The sequence below is a fragment of the Hibiscus syriacus genome, unplaced genomic scaffold, assembly GCF_006381635.1.
Source record: "Hibiscus syriacus cultivar Baekdansim isolate YM2019G1 unplaced genomic scaffold, ASM638163v2 tig00110372_pilon, whole genome shotgun sequence".
In the NCBI taxonomy this organism is placed as follows: Eukaryota; Viridiplantae; Streptophyta; class Magnoliopsida; order Malvales; family Malvaceae; genus Hibiscus; species Hibiscus syriacus.
In genome coordinates this window covers 1,050,357-1,074,585 of record NW_024062709.1, presented here as the reverse complement: position 1 = coordinate 1,074,585, position 24,229 = coordinate 1,050,357, and the positions used below count along the sequence as shown (strand labels likewise).

Here is a 24,229-nt window from a genome sequence, read left to right as displayed (position 1 = left end):
TTGACTGGACGAAAAACGTATTGTCTTTTCGTCTTTGTCATATTCTTGTTGACACAAGAATTGGCAAAGAGGGACAACTGTCGACACTCATTTTTCATCGTATCTTTTAATATTTTATTATTATTATTAATTATTATTATTAATTTATATGCAGGCCAAATACAAAAATAAATTCCAAAGCCCATTACAAAGCTCAACATCAACCCAATTACATGACCCAGCTTAAAGCCCAAGTACCACATCCTTGCAGCACCATCACGTGAAACACCCAAATCTTTAGAGAACGTTATTGCATACTGTCGTAACCGTCTTTCGGTTGGGCCCTGGAATTGGGCTTCGACTTGAAAAATATGGATTGGAGTCGCCACCGATCATTTATTTAAAACAAATAGGTTGATCGGATACCCTATTTCTTACCTGATCTGCGTCTTTCCAAAGATGTGTCGGGTTCGGGAGTCGGTTACGGTCAAGGGAGGATTAGCACCCTTGAATCGTCCTTTCGGTACTACGTAATTTGCCAGTTGTTTTAGTTGCGAAAATTCGAAATTTAAATTAAAATTTAAAAACCGATTCAGATAACTTACCTTTGATCGATTGAAAATATCACTAAAAACGCCAAAAATGATAGATGATAAAATAAAATAAATACTAGCTTCGACTTGAAAAATATGGATTGGAGTCGCCACCGATCATTTATTTAAAACAAAATAGGTTGATCGGATACCCTATTTCTTTACCTGATCTGCGTCTTTCCAAAGATGTGTCGGGTTCGGAGTCGGTTACGGTCAAGGAGGATTAGCACCCTTGAATCGCCTTTCGGTACTACGTAATTTGCCAGTTGTTTTAGTTGCGAAAATTCGAAATTTAAATTAAAATTTAAAAACCGATTCAGATAACTTACCTTTGATCGATTGAAAATATCACTAAAAACGCCAAAAATGATAGATGATAAAATAAAAATAAATACTAGGAAAAAATATTATAAGATAAAATAGGTAACAGAGAAAATTAAAGGTAAGTGCAAAATAGAAAATAAAATTTTAAAAATAAAATAAAATATATATAGATATAAATATCAGGTAAACAAAAATAATATAATGAAAAGAAAAAGACAAAATAATAGTATAAAGAACCTAATTCCTACCCCTCTAATAATGTCACGGGGAGGACTTCGTGTAAAGGAAAAAATCCTATTAGATAAAATAATGAAAATTAGGTAGTATATATATATATAATGATAAAATATAATAGAAAAATAATCAAACAAAGGGAATCAGAATATACGTATAATCATAATAAGTTTATATGTAAAATATTTAAATGTATAAAACGATATATATATAACATAAAAAAATAAATAATTAAAATATATGTACAATGATAAGAATAATAAAATGAAACAAATAAAAATAAATAAAGGACTAATATGAATGAAAAGCCAAGATTGGGGCCAAATTCAAAGCCAATTGAGGATAAAAATTGATTTAGGGGTGAAATTGAATGTTTTAAAACACGGAGTGACCAAATGGAGGTTTCTCCATTTATTTAAAAGAACACGCGGATCCCCTTTACGGGTATGGGTCAGGTCGGTAGGTTAGTATATAAGTTAAAATTTTCTAAGAAGCTTCATTTGTTCTCAACTTCAAAACCGAATGCCCCCCTCCTCTTAGTGTTTCTCTGAAATGTTCTTCCCCACGAAGAACAGGCGTCGCGATTACCAGATTCTGGCCGTCCCTCCGCCTCACCGTCGCCGTTGATCGACGGCGACCGTTATTCATCGGCGGCCAAACACAAAAATGTAAGCTTTTTCCGAAATCTTTCGGCCCCCTGGTTTCAAAAATGAGTTTTGTTTTCTTAAAAACGTACCTCGGGAGGCTAGATCTGAGTAAGATCTTTCGACTGCCCCCTCTCCGTTCATCGGCAAAAACACTTTTTCCTTTTGTTTTCTAATTGAACATACGAGAAAAACAAACATGCAAAGGACTCAGAAACAAGGTGAGGGTTTTACCTTTTCAAAATCGTCACTCAAATGCTTCGGTTTCACTGATTTTTGCTTTGAGTATTTTGTATAAAAAAGTGCTTATATTTCTCTTGAATATCAATCATCCCCCTTAAAATATAATAGGAATCATATGTTATTTATAGGGTTTACAATGCTAATGTTTAGGAGTTTAAATCATAGTAAAATACTAATGCTTGGTTGTTGTTTGTTGGCTTTGGCGTTTATGTGTCACACGTTCATTGGTGGTGAGCGAAACGACTGGCGAGTTGCGTGTTTGGCGAATGCTGTTGCGAGGAGGGAGCGTGTTGCGTGAGGGAACCTTGATCCAGTATTGCAGCGCTGGGGTGAGGCGTTTGCTAGGGTTTCGGAAAACCCAAAATGATTTGGGCTACTCCACGTGGGACTTGGGTCTGGCGTGCTGGACCACGCATGTGGATTTATTTGTATCTGGGCACCAATTGGGCATGTAAAAAAAAGAGAGAAAGTATTTATTAATAAAAATAATAATATTACATATATAATATATATATATATGTATGCTTCGGTCAAAAATTGTGTCTACAGTTGCCCCTCTTTGCCCATAGTCGTGTAACGGGGATAGGGCAAAGATTAAAAGACACACTTTTCATTTACTACAAACATATCATCCACATAGGGGTCAAATTCCATCGAATATCCTCTGTCGTAGAGTTGAAATCCGATATCAAGACTGGTTTGTCAATTGAACTGAAATATGGAATGACTCCCTTGTCGTGAGGTCGAGTTGAACTAGAAGCTTTTTGACTACGAAATCCTAGTCGTAAACTTGAAAACGGGCTCAAAGCTTTTGGTGAGTGGCCTCTGAATTGTCTTCTGGCTCAAGATACTTCGTCGTGAAGGTGAAACTTGACTTGAAGACTTTGGTATTGATGTGTTACAAATGACTCCGTCGTGAAGTTGGGTCAATCTGCTGAGGTACAATACCCTTTGTTGTGAAGTTGTGTATGGCCCATTCGTCATGAAATTGAGCATGGGAATTGGATATCCTTCCTTGTGAAGTTGAAATCCAATGTATGTTGTTTTGTTTCGTGGCCAATATCCTTCGTTGTGAAGTTGAAATTCACTCTGAAACTGGAAAGTTTATTGATAGACACTCATTCTTTGAGTTGGATATCCTTCGTCGTGAAGTTAAAATCCAATCTAGAGATGGATTCTGCTTGTGGCACGATTCCCTTTGTCATGAAGTTGAAGCTGCGGGTGGCCCCTTCGTCGTGAAATTGAGTCTGGAATTGGGAAATTGTTTGTTGACAGCCAGCCGCCCCTTCGTTGTGAAGTTGAGCTTGTGCTATCTCGAGTCTAATATCCTTCGCTGTAAAGTTGAAATTGACTCTGAAATTGGGAAATTGTTTATTGACAACCAGCGGCCCCTTCGTCGTGAAGTTGAACTTGCGTTTAATTGGCTCTGAAATTGGGAAGTTTTTATTTGGACACCAGCGTCCCTTCGTCGTGAAGTGAACTTGCGTTGTCTGGAGTCCAATATCCTTCGTTGTGAAGTTGAAATTGGCTCTGAAATTGGGAAATTGTTTATTGACAACCAGCGGTCCCTTCGTCGTGAAGTTGAACTTGCGTTGTCTGGAGTCCAATATCCTTCGTTGTGAAGTTGAAATTGGCTCTGAAATTGGGAAGTTGTTTATTGAAAACCAGCGGTCCCTTCATCGTGAAGTTGAACTTGCGTTGTCTTGAGTCCAATATCCTTCGCTGTGAAGTTGAAATTAGCTCTGAAATTGAGAAGTTGTTTGTTGACAACCAGCGATCCCTTCATCGTGAAGTTGAATTTGTGTTGTCTGGAGTCCAATATCCTTCGCTGTGAAGTTGAAATTGGCTCTGAATTTAGGAAGTTGTTTGTTGACAACCAGCCGTCCCTTTGTTGTGAAGTTGAACTTGTGTTGTCTCGAGTGGCATGATATCCTTCGTCGTGGAGTTGAAATCGCGGATAGCCACTTCGTTGTGAAGTTGAGCCTTGACTTGAATATCCTTCGTCGTGAAGTTGAAATCCAAGTATTGTATGTTGCGGGTGGACACAATTCCCTTCGCCGTGAAGTTGAAACCGTGGAGACCCCTTTATTGTGAAGTTTGGCTTCGAGCTAGATATCCTTCGTCGTGAAGTTAAAATCCACTCAGAGCAATTGTGTTGTTTCGAGAGAAACTTTCAATATGTCGAGTGGTCGAAGTAGCTTCTTGCTGCTGATTTAAGCAACCAATATGAATCTTTAAGGTGCTTTGAATCGAGTATCATTTGTCTTGAAGTTGAAACTTGACTCAAAGCTGTAAAAAATTGTATGTGGAAAATGATAATATGATGCTCTAAAATGTATGCATAAGATGCATGTAACATGAATTGGTTATATTTAATCTCCTGAAAAAGTCTGATAATTTGCATTAGATGTTGAATCCCCAAATAATGCCCCAATATCCAAAAATGCCCTAATATTTGATGTTGAATCTCCAAAGATGCCCCAAATATTCCTCATTTCTTGCTTCAGAATTGATTCTGAGAATGAGTTTTGTATATAAGAGTCACATTCCATTTACCAATATTCACTCTAGAGAGACTGTCTTGTTTGAAAAAAATGTTTTTCTTTCTATTTTAATATCAATTAAAAGAGTTTTGAAAAATGTTTGATCCAAAGTTTTGAAAATATTGTCACTTTCACGGTTTTACAATTGAGACGAATCATAAAACTAGAGTTCATCGGATATCAAAGAATTAATTATACTGTTAATCCTTCAATGAACTATAGCTATTTGACAAGTGCCAAGATCAAAGCTATTTTTGGGAAGTGGTTAAGTAAGGAAAGGATAAAAAAAATCTCAGGTTATTGTGTTTGGTCAAAGGTTTGGCATTTGATGTTCAAAGGTTTGGCATTTGATGCTAAAGGTTTGATGGGGTAGCTTGCATGTTTCCTGCTGGAAGTTTCTCTACTCCCAACCTTCGTTATCACACTCGGATTGTGCGATGCCTTATCAAGGAATTTGTGTGATCGCCTCAGTTGCACAATTTTTATATTCGAGCCGCCTTTTCAGGTTTTCAACTCGAGTCCTCCTTTGGTTTCAAGATGTTATTCAGGATTTACGTCTTGAACCCCCCTTTGTTATTTTTCTCTACCATGCATTAATTACATTATTTTTTGCAAACAAAGATTAATCCTGATGGGCGGGATGAAATCTGAAGATAGTCTCTTCTGTTTAAAAATCCATGTATGATTATAAGGGACTTTTAAGGTACGTAATGTAGGTCAGGGTTTATGGTTATGAAAGAAAAGAATAAATAGGCCCAAACAAGTGTTTCAGGGTGTTGAACCAAGGATCAATTCATTCTGACGCCTTCAATCATGTCTTGCTCAAAATGTCTTTTTCTTGATGCTCTATGATCTTCGAGTGAAGTGATTCAGTGATTCGGGAATGTTTGTGCTTGATCAATCTCATAGTTTGAAGCTTGATGTACCATTTGTCTTTAGGGAATCTTTGCATGTGCTTTTTTGTCCCTTTTTCTTTTTGATTTTTGTTTTTTTGTTTCTTTTTTTTTTGCTTCTTTTCTTTTTTGTTTTACCTTTTTGTTCTGATTGAATCTTCGCACTTGGCATTTGGTTCACCTTTTGGTATCTCATATGAATCAATGTCTTCGCTCATATGAGGATATTTCTTCCACCTTGCCCCCCAGTGTGGAGGGTGATCCTTGGTTAGGGTTGAATCAGAAGAAAAATACTACATGCTCAAAAAGGGACACAAGGGATATATTTTTTCTCCTGATGTGAAGGGATAAAAGAAAGTCGTTCATCATTTCATACATGTAAATCTTCACAGAAGAGGTATCCCAGGGGGATAGATTTTCAAGATTAATTCTATTCACATGAAAACAGTGTAATTAATGCATGATAGAATTATTTCGAATGAATTTTTCTTCTTTTTTCCCCAGATGTCTCAATGTTCAGGCTCCCCGCGAGATACCCCAAGTTGGTTCTTTAGAAGAATGCTCATGTTAAAATGAACAACTCAATGCCTTGGGTTTTAATGGTAAGAAAGGTTATTTTTGTCTAAAAAAGACAGTGGTGTGATCTTATTGACTCAAAGAAAGGTATGAGTGTATCAAAAAGATAAAGGCAATGTTCAAGAATTTCAAAAGGAGGTAATGTCAAAATTTTGTCTTTTGGTAATGACCACGAGTTGTTTTGGGCAAAGAATCAATGTATTTTATTTTGGGGTTTGAGACAGGGTAAAAAAGGTCTAATCTTTCCATATGTCAAAAATCTATAATTCTTGAAGAATTAAAAGAACCATTAATTCATTTAATATTCGAAGAACTAAAGATTAAAATTTGTTCAATTGCTCCACCTTAGACAGCAGCATAAATTCAATCATTTAAAAGATTAAGCAAACATGAAAGATCAAAGACGTGTTCAAACAAAACAATCCTCTAAGTGCAAATGGTATATGCCATGCCCCCTTCTTCGGCAAGCGCCTTACAGTTTTCAGAGGAATGTTTGGGGCTTCTTATGTGGTAACAGCTAACAGCTTCAACATCGTAGCCCTTAGGATATGGGGATTCTTTTCTTAAATCATCCTGGCAGGCTTTGTCCTACAATCAGTTGATCAGGCTCCCACTGTATTGTTTTCAGTTTTTTTCTTTTGATGTTACAATATTGCTTCCATGTGGTGTCATGTGGTTAAAACCACTTCATCGAATACTCCATGAAGAAATTTCATGTTTATGAAAATTCTTAAAAATGAAATGTAGATGCACAACGCAAAATGAAAAAAATGCATGTAATGTTTGAGGCATTGATCTAGAAAAGTGTCCATTATTATAAATAATCCTTATTTCGACAAAAATGTTTTATCTTGTAAGAGACATAAAAACAATCAAAGGTACATTCAGACTAAATTGTCTAGACCCCGAACAGCTTCCAACAGGTTCACAAGTCTTCTGTTTTCATTTTTCACTGGTTGTATGCCTTGTTGGCCCACTCCAACTTCCCTTGCCAGGCCGTGTAGATGGCGAGCTGCCTTCTGTACTTGATCTAGGAAAGCTCAGATGACTACGTCTCTGGCTTTCACCCTTTGTTGTGCTTGCTCCCAACGGAAACGCCACTGTAAACATCCGCCGAAGGCCCACTATCTGAAGCTTGCTTGCTTGCTTCTTGAACCCATCTACAATAGCTTCTAACTCAGTTATTGTTTTGACATCTCTCTCATGTTGTTTCTCCATATCAGCCATCCGGATTCTCAAGCATTGGTTTTGATGATGACTGCCTGCTAAGTGCCTCTGGGCAGTCTTCATCTGTTCCTTCCAAGCTCTCTCATTCCAGTATTTAGAAGCCACTTTCAACTTGGAGTTATTCTTGACTTTATCTTGATACCCCTTTCTCAAGTCTTCGAGCTCTAAACGGACTCTTTTTTGTTCTCTTTCTAGTTTGTCTGCTCGATCTTTCTGAGAGTCGGCATCTAGATTCCACTGATAGCGCTCAACCTCAAGTTCCTTTATCCTCTTCCCCAGCTCATTGTTCACAGCTTCAAACTCTGTTTTGGCTATCTCAAGTCCAGAAGGGACGGGCCTGAGATGTTCCTCCATGGTCTGGGTGTCCTCACAGTCTGGCACCGGAATATTGTCATTTTCCTTAATCTTCGCCACTCCACATAGTCCGGAGCAAGCATGTTTCTGGAAGCTACCACATCCATCCGGAATACTTTCTTCTATGAATCGACTGCTTCCTTGATCATCTTCTTATAGTTGTCACAGTGATACTCAAACTCTAATGTAGCTAGTCCGCATGTTGCTGGGACAAACTGACGTGCCCCATAATGTCTAAGTGCTAACAATGGAGTATACCCAACTGCATCCCAAAGTTCAGGTAAGGTCATAGTGTCAGAGTCCCCACATTGGAAAAGAACGTCATTGAGGAACAACCAGGGGGCTTTCCAAGTAATATCTCGGTCTTGATAGATGAGTGAAGACTTTCATCCACTTCTCTTTTTGAAGTTCCTTCATACCATTTCATGGTGATGAACTCTCTCAAAGGTGAATACGTAGTGCTAAATCAGCGGTAGGTAACCCAATTAGTCTTCCAGAAGTGGCTGTGAATCCAGACTTGAATGAGCTGAACACATCTAATGAATCTACCTCCGCTAGCTCTTCGGCAATGGGTGAGAGACCGAAAGGTCTCGGCTAAGATGGTTGGTGCTAGGTTGACTCGTTTCGGAAGTTGCTCAAACAGTTCCACCACGACTGCGTCAATGCATCCCAAAATCTTCGGAAATATGATCAAGCCATACAGACCTAGTGCAAAAAAAGGTCTATAGTCTTCCATTCATCAGGGTGGTCATTCATTAGTTTCCTTATGTGGATCCACTGAATTCCTTGCCCGTTACCTTTGTTTCGGAGTCGGTCAGTCTCCCACTTTTCATCAACTCCTGTAATCTTAGCCAGTCTGTTCTTGAAAGGCTGACTCTTGATGTGTTTGTTCATCAACTCCTGTAATCTTAGCCAGTCTGTTCTTGAAAGGCTGACTCTTGATGTGTTTGATGTAGGCTCGCTCCAGTTTAATGCTTTCACAGTGCAATAGTGTAGTATACTCCTCGATGGTAGGTACCATGTCCTCTTGGTTAAAAGTGAAGCAACTGTATCCCGGGTTCTAGAATTGAACCAAGGCTCTGATTAAGGGCTCACCGATCTTAACATGAAGCAAAAGTGTAATGTCACCATACCGCTGACTGAACTTCTATTTTCGATCATTCTTCCAACTGTCCCAGATGTCTCGAAGTTCTTGCACATTATTCTGTTTTAGGCTGATAGAGGCATAGTTAACAAGCTCTGACACATAACTTCCTGGAAGACTGTCTCCCTTTTCTTTCTGTGTCTTCTCGGACCATAGTCGTACCTCGGGGTTTTTAATCTCCTGTATTACAACACCTTTGTCCATTAATACAGATTATTTATGGTAACGAACACATTTTTGGTGGATCAACACCTCTTTTTGAATGATGCAGATGATGGAATAAAATAAAAGAGAAAAAATAAAAGAGTTAGAAAGGTAAAGATAATAATCAAAGCAATCATGAAAATAAAAGTCCTACCCTATATGATATCTACCCCACATGCTTATTATTCCTACCCGGATATGATCTCTATCCCGCAAGTTGATTTTGAACAAGTCATAACCGCATAAATTTCTAGTTCACATTTTTGAATAGAAAGTAAGAAGAAATAATTTCGGTATCCTAGGGTTTAAAATGAGGTTTTGGGGGGGCCCTAACTCCTGTAGTCTCCGGTTTAGGTTCTAAAAAATGTACTCGAGTTCTCCTTGTCGGTGCCCCTTTGGGCTTATCAGACCCTTAGTCCTAAACCCATCACAGGCTTGTGGACTAAGTTAACTCGAGAGGAAACATTCCCTTATTGCCCATACGAGAATAAATTCACACGAAGGCATAAGGTATATGAATCTCGAAGGTTTACTTGCTGGCCCATACGATGAATAAATTCACACGAAGGCGTCGCTTTCACCCCCACTTAAAACGGGTTCGGAGCTCGGGTATAGAGCCTTTGGATGAAAAATATTTAAGGGCTGAAATCATTAAAAAATGGTTAGTACAACTATTTACTCGAAAATATAATCAAAAGTAAGTAATAAAGATCGAAATGTTACCTTAAAATTTAAACTTACCCTTTTCATTAAAAAGACAACTGGAAATTACCTTAGCCTGACTCACTTACCTGTGTCCCCAGGGGAGTCGCCAAGCTGTCGTAACTGTCTTTCGGTTGGGCCCCGGAATTGGGCTTCGACTTGAAAAATGTGGATTGGAGTCGCCACCGATCATTTATTTAAAACAAATAGGTTGATCGGATACCCTATTTCTTACCTGATATGTGTCTTTCCAAAGATGTGTCGAGTTCGGGAGTCGGTTACGGTCAAGGAAGGATTAGCACCCTTGAACCGTCCTTTCGGTACTACGTAATTTGTCAGTTGTTTTAGTTGCGAAAATTCGAAATTTAAATTAAAATTTAAAAACCGATTCAGATAACTTACCTTTGATCGATTGAAAATATCACTGAAAACACCAAAAATGTTAGATGATAAAATAAAAATAAATACGAGGAAAAAAATATTATAAGATAAAATAGGTAACAGAGAAATTAAAGGTTAGTGCAAAATAGAAAATAAAATTTTAAAAATAAAATAAAAATATATAGATATAAATATCAGGTAACAAAAATAATATAACAATGAAAAGAAAAAAAGACAAAATAATAGTAATAAAGAACCTAATTCCTACCCCTAATAATGTCACGGGAGGACTTCGTGTAAAGGAAAAGAGGATAATGGACCCTATTAGATAAATATAAAATTAGGTGTATATATATATATATATATATGATAAATATAATAGAAAAAATCAAACAAAGGGAATCAGAATATACGTATAATCATAATAAGTTATATGTAAAATATTTACATGTATAAAACGATAAATATATAACATAAAAAAATAATATTAAATATATGTACATGATACGAATATAAATGAAACAAATAAAAATAAATAAAGGACTAATATGAATGAAAAGTCAAGATTGGGGCCAAATTCAAAGCCAATTGAGGATAAAAATTGATTTAGGGGCGAAATTAAATGTTTTAAAACACGGAGTGACCAAATGGAGGTTTATCCATTTATTTAAAGGAACACGCAGATCCCCTTTACGGGTATGGGTCGGGTCGGTTAGTATATAAGTTAAAATTTTCTAAGAAGCTTCATTTGTTCTCAACTTCAAAACCGAATGCCCCCCTCCTCTTAGTGTTTCTCTGAAATGTTCTTCCCCACGAAGAACAGGCGTCGCGATTACCAGATTCCGGTCGTCCCTCCGCCTCGCCGCCGTCGTTGATCGACGGCGACCGTCATTCATCGGCGGCCAAACACAAAAAAGGTAAGCTTTTTCCGAAAGCTTCCGGCCCCCTGGTTTCAAAAATGAGTTTTGTTTTCTTAAAAACGTGCCCCGGGAGGCTAGATCTGAGTAAGATCTTTCGACTGCCCCCCTCCGTTCATCGGCAAAAACACTTTTTCCTTTTGTTTTCTAATTGAACGTACGGGAAAGACGAACATGCAGAGGACTCGGAAACAAGGTGAGGGTTTTACCTTTTCGAAATCGTCACTCAAATGCTTCGGTTTCACTGATTTTTGCTTTGACTATTTTGTATAAAAAAGTGCTTATATTTATCTTGAATATCAATTATCCCCCTTAAAATACAATGGGAATCACATGTTATTTATAGGATTTACAATGCCTATGTTTAGGAGTTTAGATCCTAGTAAAATACTAATGCTTGGTTGTTGTTTGTTGGCTTTGGCGTTTCTATGTCACACGTTCGTTGGTGGTGAGCGAAACGGCCGGTGAGTTGCGTGTTTGGCGGATATTGTTGCGAGGAGGGAGCGTGCTACGTGAGGGAACCTTGATCCAGCATTGCGGCACTGGGGTGAGGCGTTTGCTAGGGTTTCTGAAAACCCAAAATGATTTGGGCTGCTCCACGTGGGACTTGGGTCTGGCGTGCTGGACCACGCATGTGGATTTGTTTGTATCTGGGCACCAATTGGGCCTATAAAAAAAGAGAGAAAGTATTTATTAATAAAAATAATAATATTACATATATAATATATATAATACATATATATGTATGCTTCGGTCAAAAATCATTCGAGCAGAAAAAAAAAGAACTGGGGGTAGTTAACGAATAGAGAGAGGGTCTCGATCTTTCCTTCAAAACAAAATGGAGAGGAAATCAATGTAAAAGAGAGAAGAAAATGTAATCCTACTATTGGCAAGAAAAAGAAAAAGCAATAGAAAGACTGATTTTTTTAGGTACTCTCCTTCGATATTTGAGAAGAAAATGTAATCCTACTATGGCAAGAAAAAGAAAAAGCAATAGAAAGACTGATTTTTTTAGGTACTCTCCTTCGATATTTCTTTTCCAGTTCGTATTATTTCGAAAATAAATAGAAAGTAGAGGGAGTATAAAATTACCTTAGTTGTGTAAACGACACTAGAGTCTTGGTGGCTCCGTCTTAGCCATTAGGGTCTCCACTGTCAAAGAGAAAGTGTTGAGATTAGTCTTAAAATCGAAACATTAAGTGATAAATAGCAACATTTGAGTTTACCTGTCGTTGGGTTGTTATCGGGACAGAGGGCTTCACGGCTTCCATCCATGCGTTGAAGTCTCGTTGTTAGGGGAAGAGATCCAGACCCAAGCGTCGCGGGGGGAATGATAGTGTAAGACGTTAGTTTCTTTATCGATGAGGGGAACATAAAAAAACCAAAACCCTTGATCTGCTTTTGAGGTTTGCATGTTAGTTCGAGGTCAATTATTTCGAAGAGATTTACATTTTAGAGGGCCTCTCGATCGAAGAAGATAACAGTGAAAGGAAAGAGTTAGGGAGTTTATTTTAAACTTTAAGGTTCAAATCAAAATAGGAGGAGGGGTTTGGTCCATTACATGCTTAGTAGAGCTTCTCATCAGAGCTAACCGGAGTGGTGAAGTGCGACAACCATTTGTTTATGCTGGAAGCGAGAGAAGGAATGGAGAAGCAGAGAGTTAGGGACAGTAATAGAGAGATGCGACTCTGGGGTTTAGTTTCAATTTAAGTTATGCTTAATGTTTTAAGTATATATATATTATAATATGATTTAGGTGATTTAGATAAAAAAAAAAAAGACAAAATAAAAAAAAGGTCATGTATCTTTGTGAATCTGTTGTTTAGTGATTACCTATTGTGGAGTCCACGTGCTCTTCACATTAATGGTTAAACACACATGTAGTCCCTTCTAGTTTGAATGAGAATCACTTTAGTCCTAGAATATTAAGAAAAATTATATTAGTACTCTCTAGATTTGACATACTATTTTACTTTTAATTTATTTTAATCCGTAATTAAAACTTGATTTCGTTCGCATGTGCCTACTGTTTGCTATTGTGATTGTCATAATATACCTTTTTATTTATTTATTATATTTAAATATATATTTTATTTGGTACATAGTTTTGTGTTTATTATATTGTATATTATTTTTATATATTATATGTCATAACGTATGTATAAATTATATATTATATTTTTAAATATGTGTATAACCTTCGTATGGATATATCATTATATAGGATAGCTTTTAATGTATTTATGATTATAGTACATCATTTTTATAATTTGTATCACTTGACTCAAATAGAAATAAATTGACTAATTGTAATATTCGATCATTTTAAAATTATTGAAAGAAATTTTCTAATACGTGATTATTTAATCATTTTAATATATAGTATTAAGTATTAATACTAGAACTTACATTTTAAATTTGAGCTCATAGGATCCTTAATTTTCATAATTTGACACTTTAAGTTTGGAAATGTCTTAATTTACTTTTAGTTTAATTAAGACAAATAAAATTGTGTTTGATTGCATTGTTTTTACAAATCTAAGGCACTGTTCACTTATTAATGAATTAATAGTATATTCCCGCGATCGTGCTCAGGGGGTGAATGCGGGTAATTCCTTGAATAAATCGATATCCTTTTCAAAACCACATCATATTTTCTAAAAATGAGGCAATATTCGATTATTAGGCACAATAGTTGATCTCCTGCATTTACGCTCGGGGGAGAATGCTATCGGTCTCGATAAACGAATACCCTTTTTAACTTTGCATCCTTAATGATTTTTAAATTAAATAAAGATCGAACTCCAAATTTTGATTTTAAATATAGGGTAATCAACTAGGTACCAATTTTTGGGCACTTGTGGGGGTGCTAATCCTTCCCCACGCGTAACCGACTCCCGAACCTAATTTCTTGATTTTTGCAGACCTCAAAATTCAGTATTTTGATAAAAACAAAATGTTTTATTAAAATCATTTTGTTTTTATGGTGTTCCAATCGCACCTTAAATGATTGGGCCACTCTTCACCTTTCAAAATAATTTTTAAAGAGAAAAACCTCCGAGTCGGTATCGGTCTTTCCCCGTCAGGGAGAAACGATTACGACAATAATATAAATCTTGTACCTATTTAATCATCATGTACCACACTAAGAATCTCATTAAGAGCTGTCGAAACACATGTAATCAAAGTGATTTGCTTAAGGCTAAAAATAACAACTTTCAATCCCTTAGCATTGAAAATTACAAAAGAGAAGAAAATTAAGAAAAGCTTAACACTAAAAATGTAACCGTACCAAATCAATAGAAGATATCATTTTGATTTTACATAAGATACATATTTCTGTAGATAATAACTTTGGGTACATATCATTTATTTAGTCATTTTTTTATTACAAACAACAATTTTATTATATTAGAGAAAGAAAGAAAAAAACATTACATTTATAATTCAGCAAATCCGACTGTTTTCTTACCGTCATGTGCTTTACGAAAGAAATGCTTGACGTAATCTGAATAAAGAACTTGTTTGTAAATTGGTTTTTCACCACTTGCAATCAATTCATGTAACGGTCCTATCATATCTGCAGGTCTTGGATTCACAAAAATTGGGACCGAAATTCTGTTATTACTTCCATTAGCGACCACACGATGCTCGACACTTCTATATCTCCCATTGCTTATTATTTGTAGGGCATCTCCAACATTGATTACAAGAGATCCTTTAATTGGAGGAACATGAACCCAATTATCTCCCTCGTTTTCTCTTACGAAGAGGCCTCCGATCTCATCCTGAAGGAGAATTGTGAGAGTCGAGACATCAGAGTGACGACCTACTCCGACAGTAAGTTCAGGGTTTGGACATTTGGGATAGTAGTTAAGATTAGTCCTCATTGAACCCATCAACAATGATTCTCTTGTCTCATCAATCTCATTAATATTTAAACCCTTCATTAGAACCTGTAATAGTTGTTTGATGACAACTTCAGACTTCTTCATGTAAATCTAACATGTTCCCTACAAATTTATCAAAGTAGGTCGATTATATAATATTTGAAAAATAGGATGTATGTTATATGAAGTTTAACGATTCAAGAAAATCTAACAAGTAATATTTTTTACCTGCAGGCTGAAGGCCATAATACAGAAGCTTCTTCTTCAGAGACGTAAAATAAGCTTAGATAATCTTTCCATTCAAGAGCCTTTTCAGCTTGAGGGGTAAAACTTGTGCCAAACCTCACATTGTTTGAAGAGGAATGGTCCTTGGAATACTTATTTTTTACCTCAGCTGGCAGCCTGAAGAACCTGTAGGTAGCATCCTTAACAGTGTCCAACACATGAATGGGGACATCATGATTAACAATTTGAAAGAAAACCCCTTTGGAAGCCAGCATCGCATATGGATTTGGCTACCTTGGGGTCCTCCCAATTGGACATATCAATGATGGGAATGGATTCTTGAGGTACGACATTGGACATGCAGGTCCTCTCTTCCAAAGGTTGGATATATTGCTTAGGGAGGGCTTTGAGACCCAATTCGGACAAACCCTTCACACCATTCCCTTGGTTGATAACAAATTCAAGGAGAGCCGAAGAGTCACTGAAAGGATCAGCAAGTGTTGGGGCCATTGGTTCGGGTAAATTATTAGTAGAAAGAACGAGGTTGTGTTTGAGGAAGAAGATAACAAGAGAAGGCAGTGATGCTTGTTGGTTTCAATGGAGTGGATATTTATATTGAAAATTTGTGAAGGGAGGCTCAGCAACACAAGTAAGATGCACGCTGCACGCAGCTACCACCAACCTTCATTGCTTGGCGCAAAGCCTCATGGAAATGAAAAGTATTTGCATTCACGTTTTATATTAGTCCAAATTGGCAGTCTGGGTTCCACCATGGAAAAGTCATATATACAGAAATAAAACATAGAATATTTTAGTTGAATTTATTTATATATATTATTTTTTTTAAAAACAAAACAAAAAATAATTTTTATTTTTATTTTTTAACAAAATAATATATATATAAATAAATTCAACTAAAATATTCTATGTTTTATTTCTGTATACTGTACTAAACTAAAAAGGCGGTAGGAGGGGTTCATGTCTTTTATCTAATGATAATTTACACACTATAAATTAAAATATTAGATAAATTAGATTTCATCCTCTAAAATTTTAAATACTTAATAAATTTTTATATTTTTAAGTTTTAATAATTCAGCCTCTCCTGATTTTTTATATTAGCTTTATACTTGTTTGTATCATTAGTAATATAATTAAATGATTTAACGATAAAATAAAATATTATTCTCCCTAAAAGATCCGAGTACAAATAACTGCATTTACAAGGTATATGTATGTTGTCAATAACAATGCACCTCTTTCTATACATTATTAGAGATGTATAATCCTCTTCATCATTGTTTTAGTGATACCAAAAACAATTTCTTCAAAATATAATAAAATTTATAATTTTAAGAATTTATTTTTTATAAGAAAATATGAGAAAGATTATTAAACACTGGACTTAGTATTTAATATTAATCAGATTTTATTTTTTCTTTTATTTTTTAAAAAATAAATTTTATTTTAACATAAATCCTTTATTATATTATAAATTCAGTTGAATAAAGGAGTAAAGTTTTATTTAAAAATTCTCATATTTTTTAATCATTAAAATAAAAAAATAAAAATCTGCACAATATCTTTTATCATGCCGTATAAAATGAAAAAAAATCATAAAATGTAGAAGATGATATATGGTTGTTTTCGTCAATCTTGCTTGCTTGATTATTAGTAGTAGTACAACTTTTCTCGTCAATCCGCAATTTTCCTGACTATAAAAAGTAATCCAACCTTTTATTATATCATATTTTATAATTGTCCAATCGTGTAAATTTGTCTGCCGCACTACTCCCACGTGCAGAAATGAATACTACAATTAAACTTAATTAACATTAGTGATGGCTATCAAGGATGTCGTCTGATAAAACGTGTTTTATATTAGAATGAGTGTGCCACGCTGGATAAGCATCGTTAAATATCATTAACGATGAGTAACGTTGAGTATTATTAATTTATTTATAAAAAGTTTAAATTTTGAAAAATTTATCATATAATTATAAATTAATTAAAAATTTAAAGGTAAATTATTTAAAATAAAATATTAATTAAATTATTTTTCATAATCTTTTTTAATAATAAAACTTTACAATCTACCTTTAAAAATTATTTAAAAAATTGTTATAAAATATTTTAGAAAATAATGTAATTAATATTTTATTTTAAATAATTTATATTTAAATTTTAACTAATTTATAATTAAATGTTGGGAAAATTATTTAAATAGTTCAACTAACGTTGAGAATAAAATATTATAAATTAGTTATGTTGAGAAATTTTCAAAATTTAAAGGATATTTTCTAATGACCACCCCGATGAGACTAATTTATAGATATATTTTTCTTATTCTCGAAAAAAAAATATTTCTCACTATTTTGTTTTTTTTTAAAATAAACCCTTCAAATCTAAAAAAACTTCAAACCCAAAATAATGATTGTTTGTTTATTTTTGTAATTTTTGAAGAAATTTTGAGAAAATTTAAATTGATAAAGTGATACAAACAACTAGACAGATTCGTCAATCTAATATGATCGCAATAGATATCGAAGAATATGGATTTTGGAAGATAACTAAAAACGGACGAAAAATAATGATTTGTTTATAAAGATGACGAGATAGGATAAAAGTTTTATTTTATTTTTTGGCTTCCATTGCAATAAAATGATAGTTTTTATGTCAGCGCCAAATTGTCGCACCGTCCCGTTGTTTATAATTTAATAGTTCGATGTCTTAATTAAACGAAAATAAAAAGTTAATGTTAAAATTGATATACAACTTAAAATTTAGTGACTAAAAATAGAATTTATCCTAAATACAAATGTTTTGACTAAAAATATAAAATCTTTTATCACGACGTATAAATAAAAATAACATGAAATATTTTGATTGAAAAGTTACCCTAAAATCGGGGGTATTATATATAATTATATATAAATATATTATGACAGCATAAATTGGATTGTTTTACGTCGAACCCTTTTTGACCAGAAGGATAAAACACAGGTTGCAGTCACCAAATGCTGTCCGTGTAACACCAAAAATCAAAATAGAGCTTTTATCCTCAATATGAAAAATTTTACTGCGTAATTCAGATACCGTAACGTATTAATAAATGAAGTATCAGAATACATTACAAGTAAATTTTTTCTTATTATATAAATATTAAAAAGTAAAGAATTTATTTAAAATTAATCATTAATCGTCCTCAGTGGGCAAGAATCAAATTTCTAAAATCCCTACAAAGGCACTTTATTTTCACTATGCAATAACAAGGCCTTGACAACTTGTGATCATGTTCCCATCCTTAAAGATTTGATATAAGAAAATAAATTGGCAGCTTAACTGAAGAACGAAGCAAAGATAGTCATTAGTAAAAGAGTTGGCTATCAATTTTTCAATGCTGCCACCACTTGAACTTCTAAGGGTGAAGCATCTGAAAGTAGAATTTTAGTCATTAAAATTTGTAATATAATTTTTTTTGGCGAGTTAAGGTCTCTGACAGTGACTATTGTGATGACTATTTTTAACTTAAATAATTCACAAATCTTAATTTTAAACAAATTAAATTACTTAAATTAATTATTACTTTTAATAAAAAAATCATAATTTAACTATAATTCTATTAAAAGTAAAACTAAATTTTAATTAATGATTATTTTTAAATAAATCCTTATACTTTTTAATATTTGCATAATAAGGCTAAATTTACTTGTGGTGTGTTTCGGTACGTCGCTTTAGTAATACGCTGCGGCAGGGACAGAGCCAAAATTAAATATTGACAGGGGCGAAATATTAGACTATTTAAGAAAAATATAAAAACTTACAAGGTATTCAAACTCGAAATTCAATATGAACCAAGCGACCTTAGTGATTAAGGGATTGTTGTTATCCTTGAGGTCCTGAGTTCAATCACTGTGAAAGTAGAGGTATGAGCGTTTATTGTCAAATAGTTGAAAGACTATGTACAAATATTACCTTGTATTCACCTTAAATTTATATTAAAAAACTCAAAATTCACAAGACAACTTCTAATTTGTCTAATATTTAAACTTACAATGACCTAAATTGTAATTAGATCAAAATTTTGAGAACACATACTTATCATTCTTTAGTTCGACCCCTACTTGATTAATTATTTAATAAATTTTTATATTTTTTTAAATCTAACTATTTACTTTTACATAAATAAAAATATTATTAAACTAAAATTATATTTAATATACAAATTTTAATAAGGACCGATGCTTCCTTGGGTCTATATATATTTTCTCCTACTTTGAAAAGTAATGAACTCCTAAATCCTAATATTATATTACGTTTAGCAGAGTCAAATGTCTCTATCTATACATATTTTCTCCTACTTTGAAAAGTAATGAACTCCTAAATCCTAATATTATATTACGTTTAGCAGAGTCAAATGTCTCTATCTATACATATTTTCTCCTACTTTGAAAAGTAATGAACTCCTAAATCCTAATATTATATTACATTTAGCAGAGTCAAATGTCTCTTTCTCTGAAAATAAACACTTTTCTTTAAGATAAAGACAGTTCGGTAGTGCTCCAACATCCGACAGGTTACGTGGTTCCACATCTACGGCTTGAAATTACGTCATCCAAGGCGAAAACGTGTTTAATATGGAACGTACTATTATTATCAAATGGTGCATGAATGAAGTTCAAAAAGTTAAATTATAATTTTATATCTTTTATATTTTAAACATAAAAATTATCTCATAAAATAGATTAAAAAACTTGTTTCTAAGGAACAAAACAATAATAATATCCATTAAAATTTAAATAAGGAGAGGCGTACACCAACTTAGAACATTTTAGATAATAGGTATTCATGTTTTAATAAATCTTAACAATCCATTTTAACGATGCCTCAACTATTAAGGGACTTGGCATGAAAATAAGGGGTCACATAAGTTTGTTTATCTATAAGTGTGACATGTGATATATCACAAGGTCTCACACTTTAAAAAAATATCATGATTTCATTTCTAATAGTGTTCTAAATAATATGTCACAATCGAGTCCCACGGAGGGCATTTCATAATTTGGAGTCTCTTACGGAAGCTGCTCTCAACCTGGCGTTGGGGGTAGCCTACTATCTTACCTCCCCCTACCCCATATATATGGGGAAAAGGGACAACCATTTGTGACATGTGATATATCACAAGGTCTCACACTTTAAAAAAATATCATGATTTCATTTCTAATAGTGTTCTAAATAATATGTCACAATTAGAGTTATTTTATGACACTGTCTTAATTTTTTATGCTTGAAATGTTTTTATTTTATAAGAAATAATCATGATAAATTTTGATATTTTACAATTTCATCTTATTATAAAATAGTGTTAACTACACGGTTGATCACTTATCTTTCAGTTTTGTCCACTTTTGGTCATTGATTTCAAAAATATATAAGATATGATCACTTATGTTTTTATTTAATTAAGATATGGTCACTTTTGTTTTTATTTAATTAAGATGTGGTCACCCGAGTTAACTGTCGTTAACAACAATTAAATATTTCTGATATAACCACACATTTGGTCCATGTTATTACATTTCTCTCAATTTAGTCATACTTTTAATAAATTAAAATAAATTTAATCATCCAATCGAACGATGCCACATGCCATGCCAGTAAGGTTGTTCAAAAATACCCGACCAGATTGAGTAGACCCGTCGACTCGCTAACCCAGTTAAAAAATATCGGGTATTTATAATAAAAATACTCGATTTTTAGGGTCGGGTACCCGACTAGGTTTCTGGTGGGTCACAAAATGTTGGTTAACTGGGTACACTCTGACCCGGTACCCGATTTATTATATATTTTAATTTTTATTTTATATTAACTTATTAAATATATTTTACTATTAACTTAATTTATAAATATTTTATTTTAATTTTAATTTAATAATAAATAACTTATTTTAATTTATTAAGAGTATGACTAAATTGAAAGAATATGTAAATAACAGTGACTAAATGTGTGAATATATCAAAATATTTAACTGTTGTCCCATTGATCAACCTTATTAACAAAAACAGTCATATTAGATAAATTAGTGTCGATCCAATTGTGCAGATTCATATCAAGGAGTTCATCCAGTTTAGAAGCATGCGCAAGGTTGGTCCATGTTTGAAGAGCAGGCGGGCACCGTTTGAGAGCATGCTGGACATCTTTAACCAAAGCCCCGCATATCATGCACCTAGAATCCGTAGAATAATGTCTCTTGCAACGCTCCTCATTCGTCATTAACTTGCGACAGCAAACGAGCCAGAGGAAAGTTCTAACTTGAGGTAACCCTCGAAATTTGTGGACAGTGTGCCAAACCGGATGATGGTACACTGAGTTAGATTTTATCCTCTAAATTTTAAATTTAAGTATTTAATTGAGTGGCTTCGCTGATAAAAAGGAATATTATTTTCTTTACAGATCTAAATTCGAAAAATTACGTCTACAAAGCATATGTACACTATCAATAGATCAAATTATTTTTTGAACATATATTATCTTATTTTTTGACAATATATCATCAAATACTTTCAACCATTTGACAATAAATATTCACACTCATAACATTTACGGTGTTTAAACTCGATATCTTAAAGGATAAGAACTAATCCTTTAACGACTGAGGTCACATGGTTTGAACATATAAATTCAACAAAACATTGAGATATTATTATTCCATAAAAATATTATTTAGATAAATTTATCCTATAAATGCAGTTGAATAAAAGGAGTAAAATTTCATATAAAAAATACTCATATTTCATTGTATAATTTTTCATAAAATATAGAAAATGATATATTATGGTTGTTTTCGTCAATCTTGCTTGCTTGATTATTCGAAGTACTACAATTTCCTTTTTGACTGTCAACGCATGTTTCCCGTCTAACACAAAAAATCAAAATAGATCCCATCATCTGATCCCTCTTAATATGTACTTTTTCTAACTATAATAAGCAACCCAACTTTTTATTATTATATATTATTTTATAATGGTCCAAACATATAATGACAAGTGCAAATGTGTCGGCCTACTACTCCCACGTGAGACTATTACAATTAATTAACATTATCGATTTAATATCAATATTGGATATGTTATTAACGGCACAAGGCATCAAATTGTAAAAGGCAGAGGCGGACGGTTATGGAAGCCAAAGGAGACCAAGCGCCCCCATCTTTTGGAAATTAACATCTGGCCCTCTATTTAAAAAAATAGTTTGATCTCTTCAGAAATTTAAAAAAAAATATTTCTTTGAATATTTTTTGTTAAGTCTCCTTTAATTTTTTAAAATTCTCATTAAATCTTAAATTTTTTAAAATTCTATCTAGATTTCTAAAACTTTTAATTTTTTACATAAGCTTCCTTAACTAATTATGCGAAGACATTATGTCGTTGGTCGATGGCCTGATAATATGCTAATCTCTTTCTAGTTTCATGTACAAATCATCAATTATATGTTTGGACCATTCATCAGGGAAAATTTTCAGGGTCCAGAAGCTGGAACTTTCAGACAAAAACAAAGGTTTCATAGAGCTGTTACGACAATTGACCGTTTGTGACTCAGTTTCCGACAAAGAATTCAAAGATAGGTTCAAGGAAATAAGTATGTACGGTGATAATTATGTTATATGTGTGGTAGAAGATGAAACATCTAGTAAGATTATAGCTTCAGGGAGTGTTTTTATCAAGAAGAAGTTCATTAAGGAAGTGTGGTAAAGTTGGGACCTTGAAGATGTGGTGGTTGATGCCGGTGCTCGAGGGTTGCAATTGGGGAAGAAAATTGTAGGTTTTCTTGTGGGTCATGCTCATTCCATGGGTTGTTATAAGGTTATTTTGGATTGCAGCAATGAGAACAAGGTGTTCTATGAGAAATGTGGCTTTAAGCACAAGGAGATTCAGATGGTTAAGTATTTTGTTTGAATGTAATGTTTTGCTTCTTTTGATTTTGATTTCAATCATCAATGGCATATTTCTTTGGGTTTGGGGAAAAATTGTTTTTGGGAAGATTGGTTTGGGGAGAAAACATAGGGTAAAAGAGGGTAAATTAATATTTTATCCCCGAATTATTTTGGGTTTACAAAAAGACCCATGCTTATTGATTAGTGACCAAAATAGAAGAGAAGAGATAGTCGAATGATGAATTACAAAATTTATCCAATTTATAACAGTATTAAACAGAGGATTGAGCTGTCAGATGTGCCACATCAACACAGAATAACAAAACCATTGGCCAAAGACGAAAAAGTTGATCATAGGACCACATTGAGTTTTTTTTTTAAAATTGGAAGACCACATTATTATTCTTTTTAAAGTGAAGGGTCTCATATATCTTTTTGCCTAAAAAAATTAATTTTGTTTTCTTAACAACCTATATTAGTTTTTATGTAGATTAAACTGTCATATCAACCAACTGTTAATACTTTAACAGTCTAATATCTTGATTGAAACATAAATAAAAAATTAATGGTAAGACTAATGCCAATATAAAGTTTATTAATTAATGATGTAATTTATGCCAAATAAAATGATTTGCCCATAAACATACAACATTTCGTCAAGCCGTACAAATAAAAGTAGAACGAGACATTTCATTGAAATTTAGCGTAAAATGGAGGATAATATATATCTAATGGACCATACTATAGAGTTTGAAAAATTATATTTGGATTGTTTTACGTCGAGCTTGCCTTGTTATTCAAATTAATTAATGACAAATCCGTTTTTGAGCAGATGGGTTAAAACAGGTAGCTGTCACCAAATGTTTTCCGTGTAACACCAAAAATCAAAATGGACTTTTATCATACATATCTGAACCTAATATTATATTTTCATGTAGTTATAGTAAGATTGATTTATTAGGATTCCTTTGAATTGTTAAAGAGGGGGTTTTAGTTAGTGGAGGATCTCGATAAATAAGAATGGATCCAGAGGGATCGGAAGAGCAATTATCTTCTTTAAAATTGTATTCTTTTTGTAAAAATTAATTTTAATATTAATTTATTGATAAGTTATTTTTATCTATTAAAATTTTATAAATTAATTATTTTAAAAATTTATATATTTATTTATTAACATAAAATTTTGTGTACGTCTAAGTATATTGATATTTATTTGTTGAAAA

At 33.4% G+C, this 24,229-nt stretch overlaps 2 pseudogenes; one reads left to right on the top strand and one right to left on the bottom strand.

Moving 5' to 3' along the window:
- Positions 1 to 14,351: 14,351 nt before the first annotated feature.
- On the bottom strand, positions 14,352 to 15,631 carry LOC120121483 (annotated as a pseudogene).
- Positions 15,632 to 22,542: 6,911 nt separating this feature from the next.
- LOC120121378 lies at positions 22,543 to 23,038 on the top strand (annotated as a pseudogene).
- Positions 23,039 to 24,229: the final 1,191 nt, after the last annotated feature.